Genomic DNA, 22984 nt, shown 5'->3' with positions numbered 1-22984 from the left:
TTTTTATTATCACATATGAGCTCACTTTAAAAAAAATACCTGCATTCAGGATGTTTGCTGTACAAGCACCTCTTATTTTTAATTTAAAGACTATAATAATGTTGCTTCAACTCTAATACAAATCCAGGCCATGTTTAGGATATACATGACTACTGACATGCCTCTTAGTTCACTTATAGCATTGTTGTTGAGGGACGATTCAATAATGTTTCTAAACACCTTCACTTTTAATAAATTCCTAACTATGCAGTAATATAATCTAATGCACTAAGGTGAAATGCTTCTGTGTGTTAAGGAAATACACTTTTAAATTTTGAAGCAATGGTATCATAGCTTTAAATTGTGTTTGTTGAACAATATACATGTCAAAAAGTTTCATGTCTCTGCTCATGCATGGACTTTTAGAGTCAAGCCAGACACATATCTTGGCTCTGACTCAACTCACCCTGTTAATTTGTCTGTGAATCCTCCTCTATTTGCAGAGCATGGTATAGTAGATGGGGCTATCAGTCACTTGATACATGATTTGTAAAATGTGAGGTCTTGTAACATGAAGCCCTGGCCATAGGCACTGATTTGCCAACTCTTGCATCAAGGCTTCTTGTAGCTGGTGGCGCTGAAGTGCCTGGCTAGAAGATGGCCAAAACTCAGTGAGGCTCTGCTGACCTGAGAATGTTTTCTGGCATTATCCTGATCCAGGGGCGGTAACCTGGCCCGCTGCTGCTTGCACGAACCCTCAGGGTCCACTGCCTCGTGGGAGCCCTGGTTTAAGAGTGCAGCTGAGAAGATTTCACCCACACGTGGCCTGGTGCAGTCTGAACAGGCGGGGACTGGCACCTGGTGGGCAGCAGCTGTGGTTTGCCATTTGAGGAGCTGCAGACCGTGCTGAGGCCTACTTCGAGATGGCACACCCTGCTTGCCTACCATTGGAAACTGGAATGTGGTGGATACAGCCGGCACGGGGAACACATGGAACGCCACTGTCCTAATGGAGCCCTCTCAATGAATGCGACTATGGCTGCCCCATCCCCATGCCATTGGAGTTCCTGAGTTGGCTTAGTGGGGCCTAAGAAGATGGAGACAGGTGACCTGGTGTGCTGAGGTTTGGGGCCTGGGGCACTGCGGACAACAGTGTGAGAAAGAACAACAAAACAATCATGCCGGCAAAGATCTGGCTCAGGCGTGCCCTGCTATCTGGCTGCCTTGAATGTGCCAGCCCACTTAGGTGACTGGCAGACGGATCACAAGACGTGGACAACGGCGCGAGGATTGCAGGTGAGGGAAGCCCTTGTGGGGGCCTGCTCTGGCATGAACGTCTCGAATGCCAGCAATGGGCTGCCTGGTCCTACAGGAAACTCTCAGTGTAAGCTGATGTGCTTTCTGCTTTGTTATAAAGGATCCTCCTACTTTGGGACTACTGAAAGATTTTGCGGCCCTTTCCCCCAGATACATCACTTGCATCGCTGACCACTGGACCTGACTGAATTATTGACTATTAAAATGAGGCAGCCCACTGCCAGATTTTGTCCACAAACAAACTGATTCCTGATCCAACAGCACTATCCTTCTTTCACAGTGGATCGCTGGCTTGTCCATATGTTACCTGTGCGATCAAGTCAAATGGCCACATTATCCCCTGTTCTGGCCTCCAACCTGGGCCTAAGGAAAGACATGCTACATTAGATCGCTTTCTTTAGTCACTAACAGTGCTTGCACCATTATCTGTGAACTTGCTTCTTAATCTGCATGCTGCCCCCCTCACAGGACTCTAGAGCAAAGACAGGACACCTCTTTCGATATTGTGTCTGGGACTGCGCCTAGCAGCCTATTGGCCTTCCCTGTGGGTGAACTGCCCACGCAGCTACTGTGGGGTATTCTCCCCATTGACTAGGTCTGCCCATGTACCCAGGAAATGACCTTTTGGGGTGTGGCAGGACCTGGCTGGACATTGGATACTGGCTGCTTCTTTGTTCAATGTTAACTGCCCATAAGTACTCCCTTCCTGTTATTCTGACTGCCCACCAAGATGGGGGAAATCTTACACGAAGCAACCCAAACCTTCTTGTGACCAACGCGAGCAGGCGCATATGATAGAACTGGCACAGGAGGAATGCCAATTGTGTCAAGGGTGGTGAGGAGAGCACCTTTCAGAAATCCACCATACAGCAAATGTTCTTGGACCTGAAACAACACTTAACAACAATTGACACCAAAACAGACCTGTTAACAGATAGATTTGGTCATCTCTAGGAGAGAGTAGATGGGCACGGAGAGTGTATCACCCAACTAGAAGGCCACACATCTATAATTGAAGACCACGGAGCCATGATGAACAAGAACATGCTACTGAAGGAAAAGGTGCTAAAGATCATCCGCAACAAGAATGCAGATCTTGAAGCGCCCCCAAGGCAGAATAACTTGAGAATTGTGGGGGTTCCTGAATCTACAGCAATGGGGCATATTTAAGACTTTGTTGAGACTATGCTGCGTGTTCTCCTTGGGTAAGCTGTGCCTGCAATGATGATGGTAGAGAGAGCGCATAGAACATTGGGCCTATGCCCATCTCAGGGCACCCCGGCGCAGCCTATAATTGCCCACCTGCAAAATTACAGGGATTGGGGCACAGTGCTGAGGTTGGCCAGAGATCAGCAAGCCCTTGTCTATCAAGGCTTGAATATCGCATTCTATCCGGACTTCATGGTGGCAATGCAGACAGCTAGGAGAGACTTCATACCTGTGAAATGCTCTCTTAAAACAATGACACTACGTACCCCCTGCTGTACCCTGCAAAACTCCAAACATTTCATGCAGGAAAGAATACATATTTCACTGATCCTAAGGCAGCCGCCAAGTTTGTGAAAGGTCTCCCCCTGATGCTGACTGGATTGTAGGCCAGGTCCAACAACACTGACAATGACCACCTCAGCGAGAATGACTAAAATAACTGCCACTTTGGTTTCTTCCTGTTATTCTATTGTTGCCTGAGGCTGGTTTGATGTTGTTTCTTGATCATACTTGGCTTTTTAATACCCTTTAGATTGTTGGTTCTGCACGCAGATGTGCTTAATCAATGTGTTGTCAGTTGGATGTGGATTGGCTGCCTCTTTACCCTCCAGTCATCCAGTTATTCCATAGCTGGAGGTTGCAGGAACTCTAGCTTGCCCCTTTTAAGATGGTTCGCCAATAGTATGCTATCACTGTTACTTGTAGGTTTATCTGGCTGCATTAGGTCTGATTGGGGGGCTGGAGTGCGTGGTGGGTGGGATCGAGGGTGGGATTTGTTTTGAGTTGTGTTCAGTTTCTATTCCTTTTTTCCCCTTCCTCTATCTCTTTGCTTGGAGCACATGCACAATCCATATGGCATCCATTTGCCCTCCGCTATGATGCTTTGATGCACCTATTGTTAGTCATGCCAGACTTACCATGGCACCTGGGACATGTGTGACATTGAGTGTAAGAATGTTGAACGACAGGTGCAAAGCTTGCCTTGCGCTGTGGTACTTACAGCGGCATGGGGCAGACATATGCTTTTTACAGGAATTACACCTGACAACACAAATTGGGTGGGTTGGATTGGTGAACAGCACATAGAACGGTACTCAAACTAAGCATGTGGTGTCACGTTACTTCTCCGTAAAGGTCTTCCCCTGGCGTACCAGTTCCTCCCTATGTGTGAAGAACGGTCGCTATGTGATTCTATCTGGCATGCAACAGGGCCATCCGCTTATACTTATTTCCATCTACGGCCCCAACGTAGATGACCTGAGCTTTTTGCTGAGGTATGGCACCTTGCAGGCTCCCTTGGGCCTGGGTCTGTGCTGTGGGGAGGGCACTTCTTCCTTGCTGCATAATATTATGTCTGATAATGATCTAGTGGACGTGTGGAAGGATCACCATGGCATTTGTAAGGAAGGTACGTGCATAACATCTGCCCAGTTCTCCTTGTCATGTATTGATTTCTAGTTAGAATTGCAGGACTTGGCTATGTGGACCAATGAAGTGGCACATATGCCATGCACATTTTACGATCATGCTTCGGTGCTGCTTGGGTTCTCCCCTCCTGACTACAAGTCTTGTGCCTTCACATGGTGTTTCCCTGGTGGAGCACTACCAGACCAGAGGTTTTGGGGTGAGATCAGAATGGCAATTGTTGAGTTTGTCGATCTCAATACTGGCTCAGTTGAGTCAAGTTGTACCCTTTGGGAAGCATTCAAGATGGTTCTCTGGGGTGGGGCGTATCTCTAAGCAGGCTGAGATGCTGCACACCCTGTGAGGTGACCTGACATTGCTAGAATCAGAGGTCTGTCCTTTGAAGGTCCAGTTTTCATGGATTGCAGTAGAAGAATGAGATGGATGAGGTTTGATGGGATCTGAGGCAGTGCAATCCGTCATGAGCCCAATCTATACTACCTTATATCAGATGACTCAAGCAACTGCCTCTTCAGACCTCACCTCTTTTTTTTAACTTATTGCAATTGCTCTGGCTCAGCAATAGACAACACCAGTTCCTCAATGTGGCATTTCCGACTGAGGACATTATTCAGGTAATAGGCGCACTGCAGCAGATGAGGCTCCGGGGCTGGATGGATTAACTGCTGAATTCTTTAGGGAATTTGCCCACCTTTTGGTCCCACAGCTTCTAGCCATCTATAAGGAATCCTGGGAGAAAGGGGGTGCTCCCTCCCTCTCTCTGTGAGGCTCTCATCATTACCATTCTTAAACCTGATAAAGACCTGGGAAAATGCGACTCCTACCGACCGTTATCTATGATAAACCTAGATAATAAAATTCTTGCCGAACTGATTGCCTCCAGACTCCTCCAGTTATTACAGCATATAGCCAGACCAGATCAGTCTAGCTTTATCACTGGTTGATCCATCGCCCTCAGCCTCAAACATTCTTAGCACTTTAACAGACTGTCGAGCCTTAGCACGGCTGTAGTTTTCCTGGATGCAACTAAGGCAGTTGATTCACTCAAATGACAGTACTTATTTACCCTGCGCTCCCGCTTGGGCCTCAGCCTTAAGTTTGCAAAACTTATTTGTCTCCTATACACCCAACCGGTAGCTCACCTTCGCATAAACAGCCTGATCAGACCTCCTTTCCCAGTCCCTCGTTGCACATGACAGGGCTGTTCCCTGTCACCCATCTTGTTTGCCATTGCGATGGAATCTCTCACACTTTGCATTCAGCAACATCACTCTCAGCGTGGCCCGGCTTTCGTACCTCGATCGGTGCTGGTTTCTATGTATGCTAATAATGTCACTTTTTATGTGAAAAAAACTCATGTTAATCTAGATCCAGTTCGGGGTTGTATCCAGGATTATTGTTAATTGGGCCAAGTCGGTCATTTCTCCTCTTACACCAGCTACTAGGATGGGCAACTGCGCCTGTTACGTATCTTGGGGTTTGGCTCAGCCTTGATTTTGAATGCTCTGTGGTGACTCAATTACGGCCACCTGGTGGTCTGGAGACAGCTCCCCTTTCTATGGCTGGTAGACTCCATAAACTCCTTAACTTATTCATTAATCTTCCACTTCCACTATCATTCTATTTTTGGCAAAGGCTTATTACTAGAATATGTTGCTATGCAGAAGATGACCCCAATTTGCATGCTCTGCACCTAACAGGCGTGGTTGGATACGCTTGGCATCTCCATTATGGAAGAATAGTGGCACTTTTGTTGCACTCAAGCAATAGTGCTGTCCCCTAATTATTGCCTGTACTTGATCCATTTCAAATACCTTCACATGCTATATCAAAACCCAGAACAACTGCACAGAATGGGTCTCTTGACTGAGAAGAACTGCACAGAATGGGGGTCTTGACTGAAGAGTGCTGTTTACAGGAGTCGCACTTTGCACTGATTTTGTACACTCTGGCTGGAATTGCCCAGGTATGAAGCAGTTTTGGCATTCAGTCTTTGACATTATTGATGGGATCACTGATTTGCAACTGGAGCGCATTCTGCTAGTTGCATTGTTGGGGTATGCCAAAGATGTCCCCTTGGACCGTCACAAAGTGGCCGCCCTCTGCTGCTATCGGCTAAGAGATGTGTGGTGATGCACTGGGGGTGCCGCCCTGACCTGCGGAAGGATGCCTGGCTTAAAGATGCAGCATACTATCAGGACAATTTGACTGCTTATTGGGAACTACTGTCAGCAAGATCATGCCCTAAAGATATCTGGTCCCCCTTGGTGACGTACCTCATGTGAGCTGAGGAGGGCGGCGGTGGCAAGACCTCTGTTGCTCGGGAGGTGTTACTGTCCCTGAAGTGCGCTTGCCTCTACTGTGTCACTACTGGCCCAATCAAGCTTTTCACATTCTGTGACTGCCTCTGACAACATTGTAGCTACTATAATGACTGTTCTCTGACTAGCTTAGCTCTCTGAGTTACCCCTGTCCCCCTTCCCTTTGTTCCCCGTAATGTTCCTTTTTGTATGTTGTTGGGAAGATCTTGGATTTGCTATGAAGCTATGCTGCAGGCTATTGCCCTAACTGCCTCATGTGACTGGATGTATCTGCTGTCGATGTATTGTTTGTGTATCTTTTCCTGAAATTATGCTTAAAACTAATTTGAAAAAAGGCTTTTTGTAGCAGAGATGAAGAAGAGTATGTGCAGTGAAAATACATGAAGGATACTTCATATCAGGGTAGGGACTCCATGCTGTTATGTTGTACATACCCATAGACATGAGTTACCAAGGAGAACTACCAGGCTAGGTTTAAAGATCAGAGGCATAGCTTCTGTGGGGGTGTTTGGTGAATGACACCCCTTGTAGAACATTGGGTTATTCATTGTGTGGGACATGAGGCCTGTGCAAGTAATAGGTCCACAATTTCCCTTTACTGGGAACCAAGCACCCCATTGTAGCACTTGACAATCTCAGTGTAGCAAAACAGAGCAATCAAATACCTACTCAGTGGGGTTGGTGTGTGCTTGAAATCAGCATTCTTAGTCAGGCAATAATCACATTCAATAAATGATTGTCCATTCAGTGCTTTTTATTTTAGGCAATTACATATACATTTTTACATGCACACTACGAAATACTACACATTAATTAACAAATATATACATAAGGCAGATTGAAAATACCTTAGATGGGATTCTGTTATCATAATTGACCCTAAAGGGTCATGACCCTCAAAATCCTAGTCCCACCTACCTAGATCAGATAGTGCATCACAATAAAGGGGGCTATCACCTTAAGTAAAACAGACCTATTAACTTTGTCAAGGATCATCAGATTGAAATACAAGTAATCCACATCATAAAGCCACCAACATCTCATATAATCATAACAACCATATGAAAAAGCTTTAATCACACTCAAAAAAATATTTCAACATTGCTCAACAATCACTGTCAGCATAAATGGTGACTACATCATTGAAAATAAGCATCACATGTGTCTGTATCTTATTTATACAAAATCAGGCCACATAAGGTGCAGCCATACAACCAACTCTTATAGGACTCTGCAAGCCCAGTTGAAGAGCAAAAGCTCCAAATTAGGGACAGCTTATTTTAAGTTACAAAAACAAGGGGGGTAAAAAATGTTCCAACCTTGCAGACACAGGTTCACTTAACAAAATAACTTTTGGGGGCTGCTGTAACTCCTACAGCCCCCTACAATGCATCTTGAGTTTGTTGGTGGTGCCCCTGCAATCCTGGGGCCACCACAAAATGAATAACCAAATTAGCCTTTCCTGAGATATTAAGGGGTGGTCTCTCCATGAAAGTAGTGAATATTTTAGTAGTCGCTCTCCCACGGTGTCTGAGCAGAGTGAACATATTCTTTTTCCTTTTGATTATTTTTTTTCAGGTAGGGGTGCCGGGTCTCACTTGCAATTCCCCAAGGCAGGAGTGCAGTGGGGGCTATGGGGGAGCTCAAAGGCCCCTGTAACCCCAGCTGACTCCCAGCGTGCAGATCCATGCATGTCAAGAGCCAGCAACAGCCTTCCCCTCCGCTTCCGCCATACAGGAGCATTCTTCTTTTTTTTCCAGCAGCAGGGAGCAGACACAATTTTTCCGGGTCCCGAGGCTGGGGAAACTGAGATCCCATATGGGAGACAACCTTTACAATGCAGATATCATCACACAATACCTTTACCGCACATCCATTACAACACGCACACCTTTACCATTTGTTTTATATATATATATATATATATATATATATATATATATATATATATATATATAGATAGATAGATAGATATAGGCAAGAGAGCTTTTAGGGTTTAGGGGTGGGTTAGGGTATTGGGTGGAAGGGTTTTTAGGGTTTAGGGCGGCAAAGGTATTTTTAGGGTTAAGGGTAGGTAGGGGTATTTAGGAGGTAAGGGTATTTTTTGGTTTTAGGGTGGGTAGGGGTATTTGGTTGGCAAGGGTATTTTGAGGGTTTAGGGTGGGTAGGGGTATTAGGTTGGCAGGGGAATTTTTAGGTTTAGGTATATATAGATAGATAGATAGATAGATAGATAGATAGATAGATAGATAGATAGATAGATAGACACAAACATATTTATATACGTGTGCATGTATGTGTATATAAATATATATTTATATATCTTCGAAAAGTGAGCAGTGACCTTGTTTTGGGTGTGTGTGTATATATATGAACAATGAAGTGGGTCTTAAATTTACTTGTGATATAAGTAACACAACGATCAATTTTTTAGACATTACGATTTATATTGAGAATGACAAAATAGAAACGACAGTTTTTCGAAAAGAGACTGCATGTAACAGTATACTACATGGTAGAAGTTTCCATCCCAAATCTCTGATTAACAGCATACCCTTGGGTGAATTTATTAGAATGAGGAGAATTTGCTCCAGTGAAAAAGAGTCATTTTCAAAATGTCATCAAACGTATGAGAGATTTAAAACTCGAGGATACAACGAGAACATTCTCAAGAGAAATCTTAATTTAATTCAGTCTAAAAAACGAGAGGTCTTCCTGTTCCAAAATAAGGAGAAAATTTCAAAAGAGCCAATAAGAATGATAATGCAGTTTACCAAAGAAAGTAATCTAATTAAAAACATTTTATGTAAACATTGGCAGATTATAAAACGGGATCCGGATTTAGGATCCCTAGTAAACCCTATGCCTTTATTTTCATATAGGAAAGCACCCAGCATAAAGTATATGATTATTAAAAGTCATTTTTGTCTGGAGAAAGAACATACTTGGCTAGGGGAAACCCAAAAGGGGTTCTTCAAATGTAATCATTGCAAAGCCTGTAAAATTGGAAAATCTTTGAAAAAGGTTACATTTCCAAACGGACAAGAGTTGGCTATTAAACATAAGATCACATGTGACACAAAATTTGTGGTGTATGTAATTGAATGTCATTGTGGCTCCAAGTATATTGGGAGCACAATCTGTGCATTAAAGAAAAGAATCTTGGAACATATAAGAGCAATCACTCACAAGGACTTCACATACGCCACAGCTAGACACTTACAAACTCATACACAGAATGATTGGAGAACTTTGAGGTACTATGGTATTGATCACATTCCTGAGTATGAGAGAGGAGGTGATAGAGTTAAAAAGTTAAGGCGACTTGAATCAAGATTTATAATACAGATGAAAACTAAGGTCCCTTTTGGGATGAATAATGATGAAGAACTCTTTGTTCATTTGTAGTTTTAGCCTTATCTTAAAAAATACTCAATGCTAATGTGGAGGTACAGACTCTACCACACTAACATTTGCTCTTATCACCCGTATAATATAAGGCGAGAGATATATAGATTATCTTGAAATTACTAAGTACTGACTCCTTTGTATCTCGCTTTTTTCTACAACTCAATGGCTGTATTAATTTACTGGTAAACAGATATAGTTACATATAATTATTTAGATTAATGAATTAATTTCGGAGAAAGTTTTGTGCTATTTTCGGTAGCACGACAATAATGGTTATTTTATTTTTATTTTTATTTAAAAAAAAAAAAAAAATTAAAAAAATGAAAGAATTTATTTGGAAATTCAAATTATATATTACTAATTATTTACTTTTTACTACACATATTGATTTATTTATATATGCATGTACGATAATTTGTCAACCCATGGTGATACTACAGTCATTGAAGTCAGAACATTGTTGTTTTAAATAAATTGACTTATGTCCTCTATCTGAAATGTAATAATATTCACATACATTACTTTTGTTTGCCTGTTGTATTTGTCGAAGGGTTAAGTGGTTTGGAACCACGAGTCCCAACATGCACTGTTAAGCACTGTTGTTTCTATAAATAGAAGCTGCAAGAGTAACGAGACTTTTCGAACTCGAGAAAGACCAGACGGTCGAAACGCGTCGTTCGTTTTATTTTTCCAGTTGAATATGAAATAAACGCCACAATTTTCACCCTTAATGGAGTGCACTGCTAATTTTTGATTTAAAACATTGTTTTGGGTTGGCTCGCCTCAGCAGTAGCACCGGTAATTTGGAGCGCGGTGCCTTTGAGAGCCGTTTTGTTTTTCAAATATTGCGCTTGGCAAGACGCGCCCGGCAACTACAATTTAAAGATTGACCCGATAAACAGCACGGCACAGAAACCAGCGCTCCGGATCGGAGTCGGAGGACGCCGGGAAGGATAAGCACTGTGTGAAGGTAAGACCGTGAAAAAACTGGCTGTCTCATTACGGGTTCAGTAAAAAAAGGCGTTAGTTAAATTGTTGCCGTTACAGCCCCTGGTAGCAATCTTCATTGCGCATTCACTGTAAAGATACGGGGCCATTAAGGAGCGACTCGACGGAGATACATTTCATATCTGTAAACTGGAAAACTGTGTTACCATTCATTCAGCAAGCACATTGCACGCAGTAATGGAGGACAGAAAAGTCAAAAGGGCCATAACAGCTGCAAAGGTTTTCGATACCAGTAACATAACTATGGAGGAGAAACTAACACCAGCAAATTCTAACTTAAGGAAAGACCTTTCAACACAACAGAAGTTTGTTGAACTTGAAAAATGTTACAAAAGGGAAATCAATAAGAGTTGGGAAATTTTAGCATTAGAAAAATATATCGAAGTGAAAAGGATTCCAAGGGGCTTGAGGATATTTTTAATGCCAACATACACCGGCATTAAACCAGATCTGTTCACCGAATGGGCTGAAAACAACACACAATGTTCCTTAAACATGATGAGAATTTTGATTAAACACGCTAAATTAGAATTGGAAGAGATTTATGCTAAAATCAAAGATCTGGAAGAAAAGTTAAATAATCAAAACGACAAAAGTGACCAAGCCTCATTACGCCAAGCTATGGAAAAACGCTTAAATTCATTTGAAGATGAAATTCAGGAAAGAAAAAAGAATAAATTCTTGAGGGATGAAAAAGACTATAAATTTGGGAGAGTATATACATTTGCCAAGAGATTTGATCAATTAAAACGCAACTCCAAGGCTATAAGAGCACAACCGGCCCAAAGTGGGGATGAGATATCTACAGAGTCAGAAGTAGAATTAAGTGAAGGAGATAGTATTGACAACGGGAATACTTTTTTAGAAGAAATGCAAGTACTTTGCTTGGATCAAAAACTATCAAGAGGAAGAGGCAGAACAATAGGCCGTGGCTTTGGAAGAAAATCAAATCAGGCAGAATCAGAAAAAGAAAATCAAGAAGAGCAAAAAGAAATAGGCAAAAGACAATACTCTCTCAGGAGCTTAAGGAAATAAGTGAATCTCCAAACCTGGTAGTTAATCTCTCTGATTACAAACTCACAGAATTGGAATTGAAAACTCTTAACAAAGGCTTATCATTCTGCCCTGAAACTCATCACAACCATGTAGATACTCGGATTGACATTTATAAATTCATAAGAAAGTTAAAATTGTTGAAATTTCATGCACAGCAAAAGAAAAAGACTGTGTCCAATTTAGAGAATAAGACCACAGTGGAATTAGATGAAACTCAACTAATTGTTGATCAAGCAACTGATTTAAAAACAATGTTTGACTTATTTCACAATTTACAGGATGATGAATATACGGAAATGGAAGTTCTACAACAACTAAACGTGAATACTAAATACCACATACCATCTGGTTTAAAAGAGAAATCAAAGTTTTGTCCAGTTCTATCTCCAGGCAACAAAATAGATTTATACTCAGAATTAGTTTTAGAAGATTTGGAGCGCCTACAAAATAAAAAACGTGGGAATAACATGGAGAATTTGACAAAAAATGAGCGCCTGGCATTAAAAAACTTGACACAAAATAATCGAATTATAATCAAACCTGCAGACAAAGGAGGGAACATTGTCATTCAAAATATTTCCGATTATATGAGGGAAGCTTACAGACAACTGAATAATCCATTTGAATACAAAAAGTTGACATCAAATCCTATTAAAAAGTTGACATTTCTTTTACATACCAAATTGGAGACTTGGCATCAACAATTGTTACTTGATCGTGAAGAATACACCTTCTTAAGAAAAGAAAATCCAACTTTACCAACGATATATTTTCTGCCGAAAATACATAAATCATTGAAATCACCACCGGGAAGACCAATAGTCTCTGCATGTGACTCATTATTTGAAAGAGTGTCGAATTATGTAGACATTTATTTAGCTCCCATAGTAAAAACCTTAAGCTCATATATTAAGGACTCTGGAGATCTTCTTAAAATTCTACTAGATTTAGATTGGCATAGCAGTTATTTGTTGGTTACAATAGACGTAGTCTCTCTTTACACATCAATCAGACATGAAATTGGGTTAAATGCTTGTGAATATTTTCTGAAACAGCGAAATATTTCGGAGTTAGAGCACTCAAAAATGTTACTAGACATGATTGATATGTGTCTTAAAAACAATGTTTTCATTTTTAATCATGTAATTTATCACCAATTATGCGGTACTGCTATGGGAATTTCATTTTCCCCAAATTATGCAAACCTGGTAATGGGTTGGTGGGAAAGGGAGATAGCGTGGAGTAAAAATAATGAGCACTATGCTGAAAAAGCATTACTTTGGGTTCGTTACATAGAGGATCTCTTTATTATTTGGAATGGTTCAAGGCAGGAATTTATGGAATATTTTGATACTCTCAATAACAATGAAGTGGGTCTTAAATTTACTTGTGATATAAGTAACACAACGATCAATTTTTTAGACATTACGATTTATATTGAGAATGACAAAATAGAAACGACAGTTTTTCGAAAAGAGACTGCATGTAACAGTATACTACATGGTAGAAGTTTCCATCCCAAATCTCTGATTAACAGCATACCCTTGGGTGAATTTATTAGAATGAGGAGAATTTGCTCCAGTGAAAAAGAGTCATTTTCAAAATGTCATCAAACGTATGAGAGATTTAAAACTCGAGGATACAACGAGAACATTCTCAAGAGAAATCTTAATTTAATTCAGTCTAAAAAACGAGAGGTCTTCCTGTTCCAAAATAAGGAGAAAATTTCAAAAGAGCCAATAAGAATGATAATGCAGTTTACCAAAGAAAGTAATCTAATTAAAAACATTTTATGTAAACATTGGCAGATTATAAAACGGGATCCGGATTTAGGATCCCTAGTAAACCCTATGCCTTTATTTTCATATAGGAAAGCACCCAGCATAAAGGATATGATTATTAAAAGTCATTTTTGTCTGGAGAAAGAACATACTTGGCTAGGGGAAACCCAAAAGGGGTTCTTCAAATGTAATCATTGCAAAGCCTGTAAAATTGGAAAATCTTTGAAAAAGGTTACATTTCCAAACGGACAAGAGTTGGCTATTAAACATAAGATCACATGTGACACAAAGTTTGTGGTGTATGTAATTGAATGTCATTGTGGCTCCAAGTATATTGGGAGCACAATCTGTGCATTAAAGAAAAGAATCTTGGAACATATAAGAGCAATCACTCACAAGGACTTCACATACGCCACAGCTAGACACTTACAAACTCATACACAGAATGATTGGAGAACTTGGAGGTACTATGGTATTGATCACATTCCTGAGTATGAGAGAGGAGGTGATAGAGTTAAAAAGTTAAGGCGACTTGAATCAAGATTTATAATACAGATGAAAACTAAGGTCCCTTTTGGGATGAATAATGATGAAGAACTCTTTGTTCATTTGTAGTTTTAGCCTTATCTTAAAAAATACTCAATGCTAATGTGGAGGTACAGACTCTACCACACTAACATTTGCTCTTATCACCCGTATAATATAAGGCGAGAGATATATAGATTATCTTGAAATTACTAAGTACTGACTCCTTTGTATCTCGCTTTTTTCTACAACTCAATGGCTGTATTAATTTACTGGTAAACGATATAGTTACATATAATTATTTAGATTAATCAATTAATTTCGGAGAAAGTTTTGTGCTATTTTCGGTAGCACGACAATAATGGTTATTTTATTTTTATTTTTATTTAAAAAAAAAAAAAAAAAAAATTAAAAATGAAAGAATTTATTTGGAAATTCAAATTATATATTACTAATTATTTACTTTTTACTACACATATTGATTTATTTATATATGCATGTACGATAATTTGTCAACCCATGGTGATACTACAGTCATTGAAGTCAGAACATTGTTGTTTTAAATAAATTGACTTATGTCCTCTATCTGAAATGTAATAATATTCACATACATTACTTTTGTTTGCCTGTTGTATTTGTCGAAGGGTTAAGTGGTTTGGAACCACGAGTCCCAACATGCACTGTTAAGCACTGTTGTTTCTATAAATAGAAGCTGCAAGAGTAACGAGACTTTTCGAACTCGAGAAAGACCAGACGGTCGAAACGCGTCACTCATTTTATTTTTCCAGTTGAATATGAAATAAACGCCACAATTTTCACCCTTAATGGAGTGCACTGCTAATTTTTGATTTAAAAAAAAAATATATATATATATAAATATATATATATATGTATGTGACCCAAACAGATGGTCTCACCAAAGAACAAAAATATATTTGGTTTTCGCCTTCCTCAGGTAGTACAAGATGGTTTGTTCAGGGGCTGTACAGCTGACTGCTGGATTTTCAAAAAGCATCATGAGAGAAGATTCCAATTGGAATGTGGAATCAATGTATTCCTGAGAACTCTTCATGTATGCAGAAATCAAGTGGTATTGTCAGTTATGCTCAGTCCATCTGGATGCATTCATTTTAACCTGTACATCCAAAGATTTTCTCTGATGGGTCCAGTAGTTCTTCCTTAACAACATGTTCCACAGGGAAAATCTTGAAATATGATAGTAAATGGTCCGCAAGGTTAAAATGATTGGCTGCAGGCTGGTCAAGTTTCTTGTTAATTATTGATGATTTTCCATTCCTGAATCATGTATGGAGGTCATTCACTGTTTGGCCTACATTTTGTTTTTTAAAGATCTCCACTACCTTCAATAGAGAACAGATGTCATTATAAAACTGGCAGACAAAGGTGGTGCAGTGGTTGCCATGAAAGTATGTGATTATATTGTGGAGGGAATGAGACAACTGATGGATACCAACACTTACAAACATTTAGAAACTAATCCCACAGAAGACTTGAACAAAGAAATTAAGAACATGGTTGCAAAGTACAGGACCTTAAACCTCATTGATGAAACAACAGCAGATATACTTGTTCATCCCAAACCAAGACTTGGGACATTTTATCTTCTTCCCAAATTCACAAAATTACCAATCTTGGCTGCCCCATCGTCTTTGGTAATGATACAGCCAATACTGATTTCCACATGGCAGCATACATAGAACCTCAGGAAGAAGCATAGAGTCTAAGTTGCTAAATGAATTCACAGATAATAAACTTTAAATAAAAGTTTTTGAAAGGTTTTTAAATCACTGGTGCCTACCCATCACTTGTCTCAATACAGTGAATGATTTTAAGCCATGCTACAATGGGTATCGCCTGTCCCTGCCCGATAGATCTGCTGAAAGATATGGTATGCCCCTGCAAGAAGCAACAATTGCCCAAGGGGGCAATATACTGCTTGACGAATGATACTAAGAATTACCTGAGAGATGAAAGTAATAAAAAAGCACAAACAGACAATATATAAGGCATGTGTTGGAAAGTGGATTAGTGGTAAGGGCAGGTAAGTACCTACACAAATCAATAGGCCATTATCCCCCACTAGGTCCAGTTAGGTCTCAATAAATTAATCCCAGTTCAACCCTTGGTAGCTTGGCAACAAGCAGTTTGGCTTCACTTAGGAGACAAATGTGTAAAGCATTTAAAAATCACAAAACAGTAAACAAGTAAAACACAATTTTTTAAAAACTCTTTATAAAAATAGACTATGGCCCTCATTACAACCCTGGCGGTAAATGCCGCCTACCGCCATGCTGATGGCCGCCAACATACCGTGACCGCGGCGGTATACCTATACGGATATTATGACCCACACAGAGAAATCTACCACTATACAGACACCCACACAAGTCCGTCAGACCAAAGGTCAATGATAAACTGGCGGTACCAAAACCCACACCATTACGCCAACAGTAATACGCCCACAGTATCAGGACCCACGAATCACCGTGGCGGTCCTTCAACCGCGGTAAACCATTGGCGGTATACACCGCCGCGCTCAAAATACACACACACTTACAAAACACCACCACATTGGACAATTCAAACTACACACACCTGACACACATACACTCACCACACCCACATACCCAATCCAATATAAAACACACACACACATTACCCACAACCCTTCCCACAAAAAAAAGGTTGCCAACAGAGAGAGACACAAGCCAGGAGCACCCACTCAATCTGAGCCACAGAACACCATCACCCATACACCATCCACGCACCTCACAGCACACACAGCAACACATCACCCCACCATGTACCCCTCACATACTCACACATATCACTCACACCACATCCATTGCATCCCAAAGACACACCAGGTTTTCAGAGGAAGAGCTAAGGGTCATGGTGGAGGAAATCATCCGGATAGAGCCACAGCTATTCAGTTCACAGGTGCAGCAGACGTCCATTGCTAGGAAGATGGAGCTATGGCGATGAATTGTGGACAGGGTCAACGCCTTGGGACAGCACCCCAGAACATGGGGATGACATCAGGAAGAGGTGGAACGACCTACGGGGGAAGGTGCATTCCGCGGTTGCAAGACACCAAGTAGCTGTACAGAGGACTGGCGGTGGACCCCCACCTCCTCCCTACAACTAACAACGTGGGATGAGCAAGTCTTGGCCATCAGGCATCCTGAGGGCCTCGCAGGAGTAGCAGGAGGACTGGATTCTGGAAAGTCAAATCTTTATTACTATATCCCCCACCCTACCTGCATGCCTTCACAAACTCTTACCCCTACCCTCACCCCCATCACTCCACCACCTCACATATACCCCACTATCACAACCCACCCATCCCAATACCAAGCCTTGCATGCCACAACAATCCATGGACCCCAATCACTGACCTGCATGGACACCCATCACCACAGCATGCCCATTAGAGAGCATCACCTAGCCCACAAAATCACCACGCACACAAGGCAAAGCTGAGAGGGCAATCACAACCATACAGGGAAACACACCCATGCACAATATGGCACACGCAGCTACACTAACACTACATTTGCATCCCCACAGGACCCCTACTCAATGACACTGGAGAGGAGATGCCACCAACATCCAGTCCCCCCGTAGAGGAGGCCCACAGTGATGACAGCAGCTCTGCACACCTGGATGACGATGGCCAACCTGGCCCATCAGGGACCTCTGGACAGTCGGTTACCCTGCCACACTCCCGTACCACTACAGAGCCCCCCCCCCTCAGGAAACACCACCACAGCACCCACCCAGCGAGCCCATGCCACTGTCCCCAGGACACGTCAATCAGCAGTGTGTCCACCACTACAGGGACCCCAGGCAACCCCACAAACACAGGACGTTCAGTCAGTCAGGGGTCAGTGGCAGTGGGCACACGTTTCAGGGGACAAAGGCACAGGACAACAGGGAAGCTGGGAGGACTGCTGTGTGACAGGGGGAGGACAGGCCCAGGGAACCCACTCTCCAGCAGGCACTCACCAACATCCTGGGAGCATACCACCATTCCCAGGAGACGACGGGCCAGATACTGACCAAGTTGCAGGAGACCCAGCGGCTGTAGGAGGGACAGTACCGGGGGACAGTACCGGGGGATCAGGGAGGGCCTCAAACACATCTACACAATCCTGGTCACCATTGCAGGGGTGCTGGCTGACATGGGCAACACCATGAGGGAGGCAGTGGCACACCAACAGGCCCCTGACACTAGCCACACCGAAGAAAAGCCCTCCACCTCCGCCGGCACTAGTGGACAGGAGGCCCCGCCACAGGAACAACAGGCCACCAGCACCCCACCCCCTGCAGAAGGAGAACCACCCTGCAAACGGTCCCTGGGATCCAGGCAGAAGCTAGAGAACATTGCCAAGACCCCCACCAGAAAATAAGACTCTCCTGATTGTCACCCTTCTGTCCCACTCTGTCACCCTGTCAACCTTGAACTGCCATTACTCCCCTCCCTATGACCCATTGGACAATACACCTGTAATGCCAAGAGACTGGACTCAACTAGACATTCCTCCACCATCATCCCAGCCCATTGCACGTCCCCCTCACTTCAATTAACACCCTTGGAACAAATACAAACCTGGAGTCTGTCAAATGATTGAAATATGTATTAGAACAACATTCTGAAAACATTGCAAGTAATCTGTACAGTTATATATACATTGGTATGGCCTTTAGTGGGCAGCAGTAAACATACCAGGAGCCAGAGTGGGCCACAGAGATCTGAAAATAGAGATGCCAAAGGGGACAGTAAGTACTGGAAGTACTGCTGTATAATATTAATTCTGTTGTCCACATCTTCTTCCTCTGCCTCCTCTGCCTCACTGTCCACTGGCTCCACCACTGCCACAAGACCATCTCCAGGCTCATCCTCCTGCAGAAAAGGCACATGGCGTCTCAAGGCCAGGTTGTACAACATGCAACATTCAACGATGATCTGGCACACCTTCTTGGGTGAGTAGTACAGGGATCCACCTGTCAGATAGAGACACCGGAACCTGGCCTTCAGGAGGCCAAAGGTTCTTTCAATTATCTGCCTTGTTCGCCCATGTGCTTCATTGTAACGTTCCTCTGCCCTTGTCCTGGCATTCCTCACTGGGGTCAGTAGCCATGAGAGGTTGGGGTAACCAGAGTCACCTGAAAACATCGCGGGACAACTGTTAGACACACACCAACCCGTAGGGACAACCCCATACCCAGACATCAACATATACTGGGTGGGGAACTTGGGCTCACCTATTAGCCACAGCGGTGCCTCTGGAGTTGGCCCATCACATATGGGATGATGATATTTCTCAAGATAAAGGATGCACAGAGTCAGGATACTTAGCATTCACATGGGAGGTGTACTGGTCCGCCAAACAAACCATCTGCACATTCAGAGAGTGATAGCTTTTTCTATTCCTGGACACTTGTTCATTTCTCTGGGGGGGGGACCAAATGCTACATGTGTATCATCAATGGCACCAATCATGTTGGGGATATGTCCCAGGGCATAAAAGTCAGCTTTCACTGTGGCCAAATCCTCCACCTGTGGGAATACAATGTAGCTGCGCATGTGTTTAAGCAGAGCTGACAACACTCTGGTCAACACGTTGGAGAACATTGGCTGAGACATCCCTGATGCCATGGCCACTGTTGTTTGGAAGGAACCACTTACCAGGAAATGGAGCACTGACAGGATCTGCACTAGAGGGGGGATATCTGTGGGCTGGCAGGTAGCTGACATCAGGTCTGGCTCCAATTGGGTACACAGTTCTTGGATTGTGGCCTGATCAAGTCTGTATGTTAGGATAATGTGTCTGTCCTCCATTGTCGCAAGGTCCACCAGGGGTCTGTACACTGGAGGATGTCTTCATCTCATATTCATCCTCAGTGGTTGAAGCCTAAGGAGGAAAACGATGAGCAGAGGGTCATAATCACACATCTATTGCAATAATGATGAATTTCTACATTTACAGAACCAGTATGTGAAAACAAGAGTCAGTTGTTGTGCCAATGTTTGCTGTGACGCAGTTAGGTGCCATGACCTGTACCCCCTTGAAATGGCAGCTGTCTGACCTGTGAGCAGGGTCAAGTGGAAATGAGGTAATTCCGCTGGCATTGTGCGTCGTTGCGGTAGGCGGTTGACGACCGCCGCGCAACTTCGCATTGGTTATCTTTGGGTCCTATGGGTTCAAGGAGCCAATGGCGATGTACACCGATGGTGAAGGTATGCACTGCTGTGGACGTGACCGCCATTTTCTATCTATTCACTCACTTGCTACCTGACCTACAATAGGAGAGGACCTACACTGCAAGTTCTGCTGTGTCCTGTGTCTGGAAGCGACAATGGCTCATGTGTCTGGGGAAAGGGCCCCTGCCTCCACTGCGGAGGAGTTGAAGAGACTGGTGGATGGGGTCCTAGTACACATTACTCTACGGTCCTTCAGACAAACAGGTAAGTACACTGTGAGCATGATGGCGTGGGCCATGAATTTATGGAGTGCTCTGTGTGTAAGCTACATGTAAGGGGGGCTGAGGCATCCTGCCCAGAGTGCTGCATGTATGGTGGTAAATGTATGTGCGTCAGGGGATGGGAGGAACATGGTGGGGCATGAGTGTGACGGTATGATCGGTTAACTAATTTCCTTTTCTGCGGTCTTTTTCCTGCAGGTCAGCGCCCATCAGAAAACTGATATTTGGCGTGCCATCGCCAAGGAGGTGTGGACCCTGGGGGTCTTTGACAGGCAGAGCACCCACTGCCGCAAATGGTGGGAGGACCTGTGCCGCTGGGCAACGAAGATGGCGGAGGCCCAGCTGGGGCTGGCTTCCCAACGAGGAAGGGGTGCCCGTCGTGCCCTGACCCCTTGATGTTCTGCATCCTGGCGGTGGCCTGTCCGGAGTTGGATGGGTGCTTGAGGGCATCACAGCAGCCACAAGGGGGTGAGTACAAATTCAGATTCATTACTTTGCGCGCGTTAAGGTTTTACCAGGGTGGGGATGTGGACTGTGTGTGCCCCTAGCCCAGAGCGAACATGGCAGGGTAGGTCCCTTGTTGGGCAGGCTCTGAAGCACTCCAACCCGAATAGTGTTAGGGCGCATCTACTACTGGTCAGGGCCCTGTTTGTATCAGGTGTGCAGTTCATGGTGTTAGGCATTGTACCCCATGGGCTGGTGACCAGCATTGTAACTGGTAGTGCATGGCCTAGTGCATAGGACTGTTCCCTGTGAGTTGTGTACGCCAACGGTAGTGTTGTTGCTGGCATTGACCAAGTGTATCCTCTGTCACCCCCCTTTTTGTTTTGTCACCCTGTCCTTGTGTGCATTAGCACCATCTGGCGGAGGAGCAGAGGGACCGGTGAAGGAGGGAGCTGCATCCCACATGGGCCTGGATGCCGAATCCACCAACGGTGAGGGCACTAGTGGGACGGAGGGCAAGGGGAGCACCACGACGGGGACAGGAGGGGACACCACAGACAGTGACTTCTCCTCCGATGGAAGCTCCCTGGCGGTGGCGGACACCTCTGTGCCCACCTAACAACAAGTACAGCTGCCACCCCCCCACCAGCACTGCCCTCCCAGCAGCCCCTCTGTGTGTTTCCCGTGCCCGCATACCCAGGAGGGTGGTCATATCCTTCGCCCCAGGCACCTTGGACCCTGCCCCAGTCAGCCCTGCTGCCCTCAGTGAGGAGGCTATTGACCTCCTGAGATCCTTTGCAGTTGGGCATTCAACCATTCTGAATGCCATCCAGGGTGTTGAGAGGCATTTGCAACAAACAAATGCATACCTGGAGGCGATTCACTCTGGTGTGGCAGCCCAACAGAGACCATTTCAGGCTCCGGCCTCCGCACTGATGGCAGCCCTTATCCCTGTATCCAGCCTCCCCCTGCAACTTCCTCACCACCCCCACATCCATGCACACGCCCCCTCTGTCCTCTCCCACTGTGTCTGTGACCCCTCCTCCCAAATTACACAAACGCAAACACCCATCCACCCAACAGCCATACACCTCACAACAGCATCCAGCTCATGCACCTGCACCCAAACTCAGCAGACAGACACCTCCTACAATGACGCCCTCTTCCTCCACTCCCAGACCTTCTTCCTCTTCCCGCCCCAGTGTCCATAAGAAGCTTTTCCTGGCAAACTTTGACCTCTTTCCTACCCCCCCGTCCTTCCCCTTGGGCCAGGGTGGCCAAAACCCAGCCCAGCACCTCAGCCACCAAGTCCACGTCCGCTGTGGTTCCTGTAGCTGTCAGAGGCTCAAAAGGGGCACCCGTCAGCCCAGCCAGTGTGCCACCAACCCCTGCCAGGGCACAAACCATTCAGCCACCTGGCAAGGTGAAGAAGGGGACAGCATCCAACAAGGGGAAGGAGCCACAACCACCCAGCCAGGCCACCTCAAAGACTCCAGCTGTCAGACCCAAGGTGACATCACCATCTGCCACGGTGAGGAAGGGGCACAAAACACCAGGCAAGGCACTTCAGCCGTCCAAGGCTGCAGGTGAAGGCCAGGTGTCTACCAGCACAACTGCCAGCACCGCCACCTGCACCGCGGCCAGCACCGCCAGCAGCCCTGCCACTAGCACTGCTGCAAGCACTGCCACCTGCACAACCACCTGCACCGCTGCAAGCACCACTACTGTCAGCAGCCCCAGTGGGCAGCCGTCTGAGGCTGCAGGAGAAGGGCTAGAGCCTCCCCCACCACTGGCAGCACCAGTACCAGCACTGCGGCCAGCACCACCACCTGCAGCGCTGCAAGCCCCGCCGCAAGCCCCGCCACCTGCATCACTGACAGTAGCACCATTGTCAGCAGCAGCAGCCCCAGTGGGCAGCCATCCAAGGCTGCAGGAGAGGGGCTGGAGCCTCCCTTCACCACTGGCAGCACCCCCGCCAGCATTGGCACAAGCTCCACT

This window comes from Pleurodeles waltl, chromosome 8 (genome assembly GCF_031143425.1).
Source record: "Pleurodeles waltl isolate 20211129_DDA chromosome 8, aPleWal1.hap1.20221129, whole genome shotgun sequence".
Taxonomy (NCBI): domain Eukaryota; kingdom Metazoa; phylum Chordata; class Amphibia; order Caudata; family Salamandridae; genus Pleurodeles; species Pleurodeles waltl.
This window is presented reverse-complemented; position numbering follows the sequence as displayed.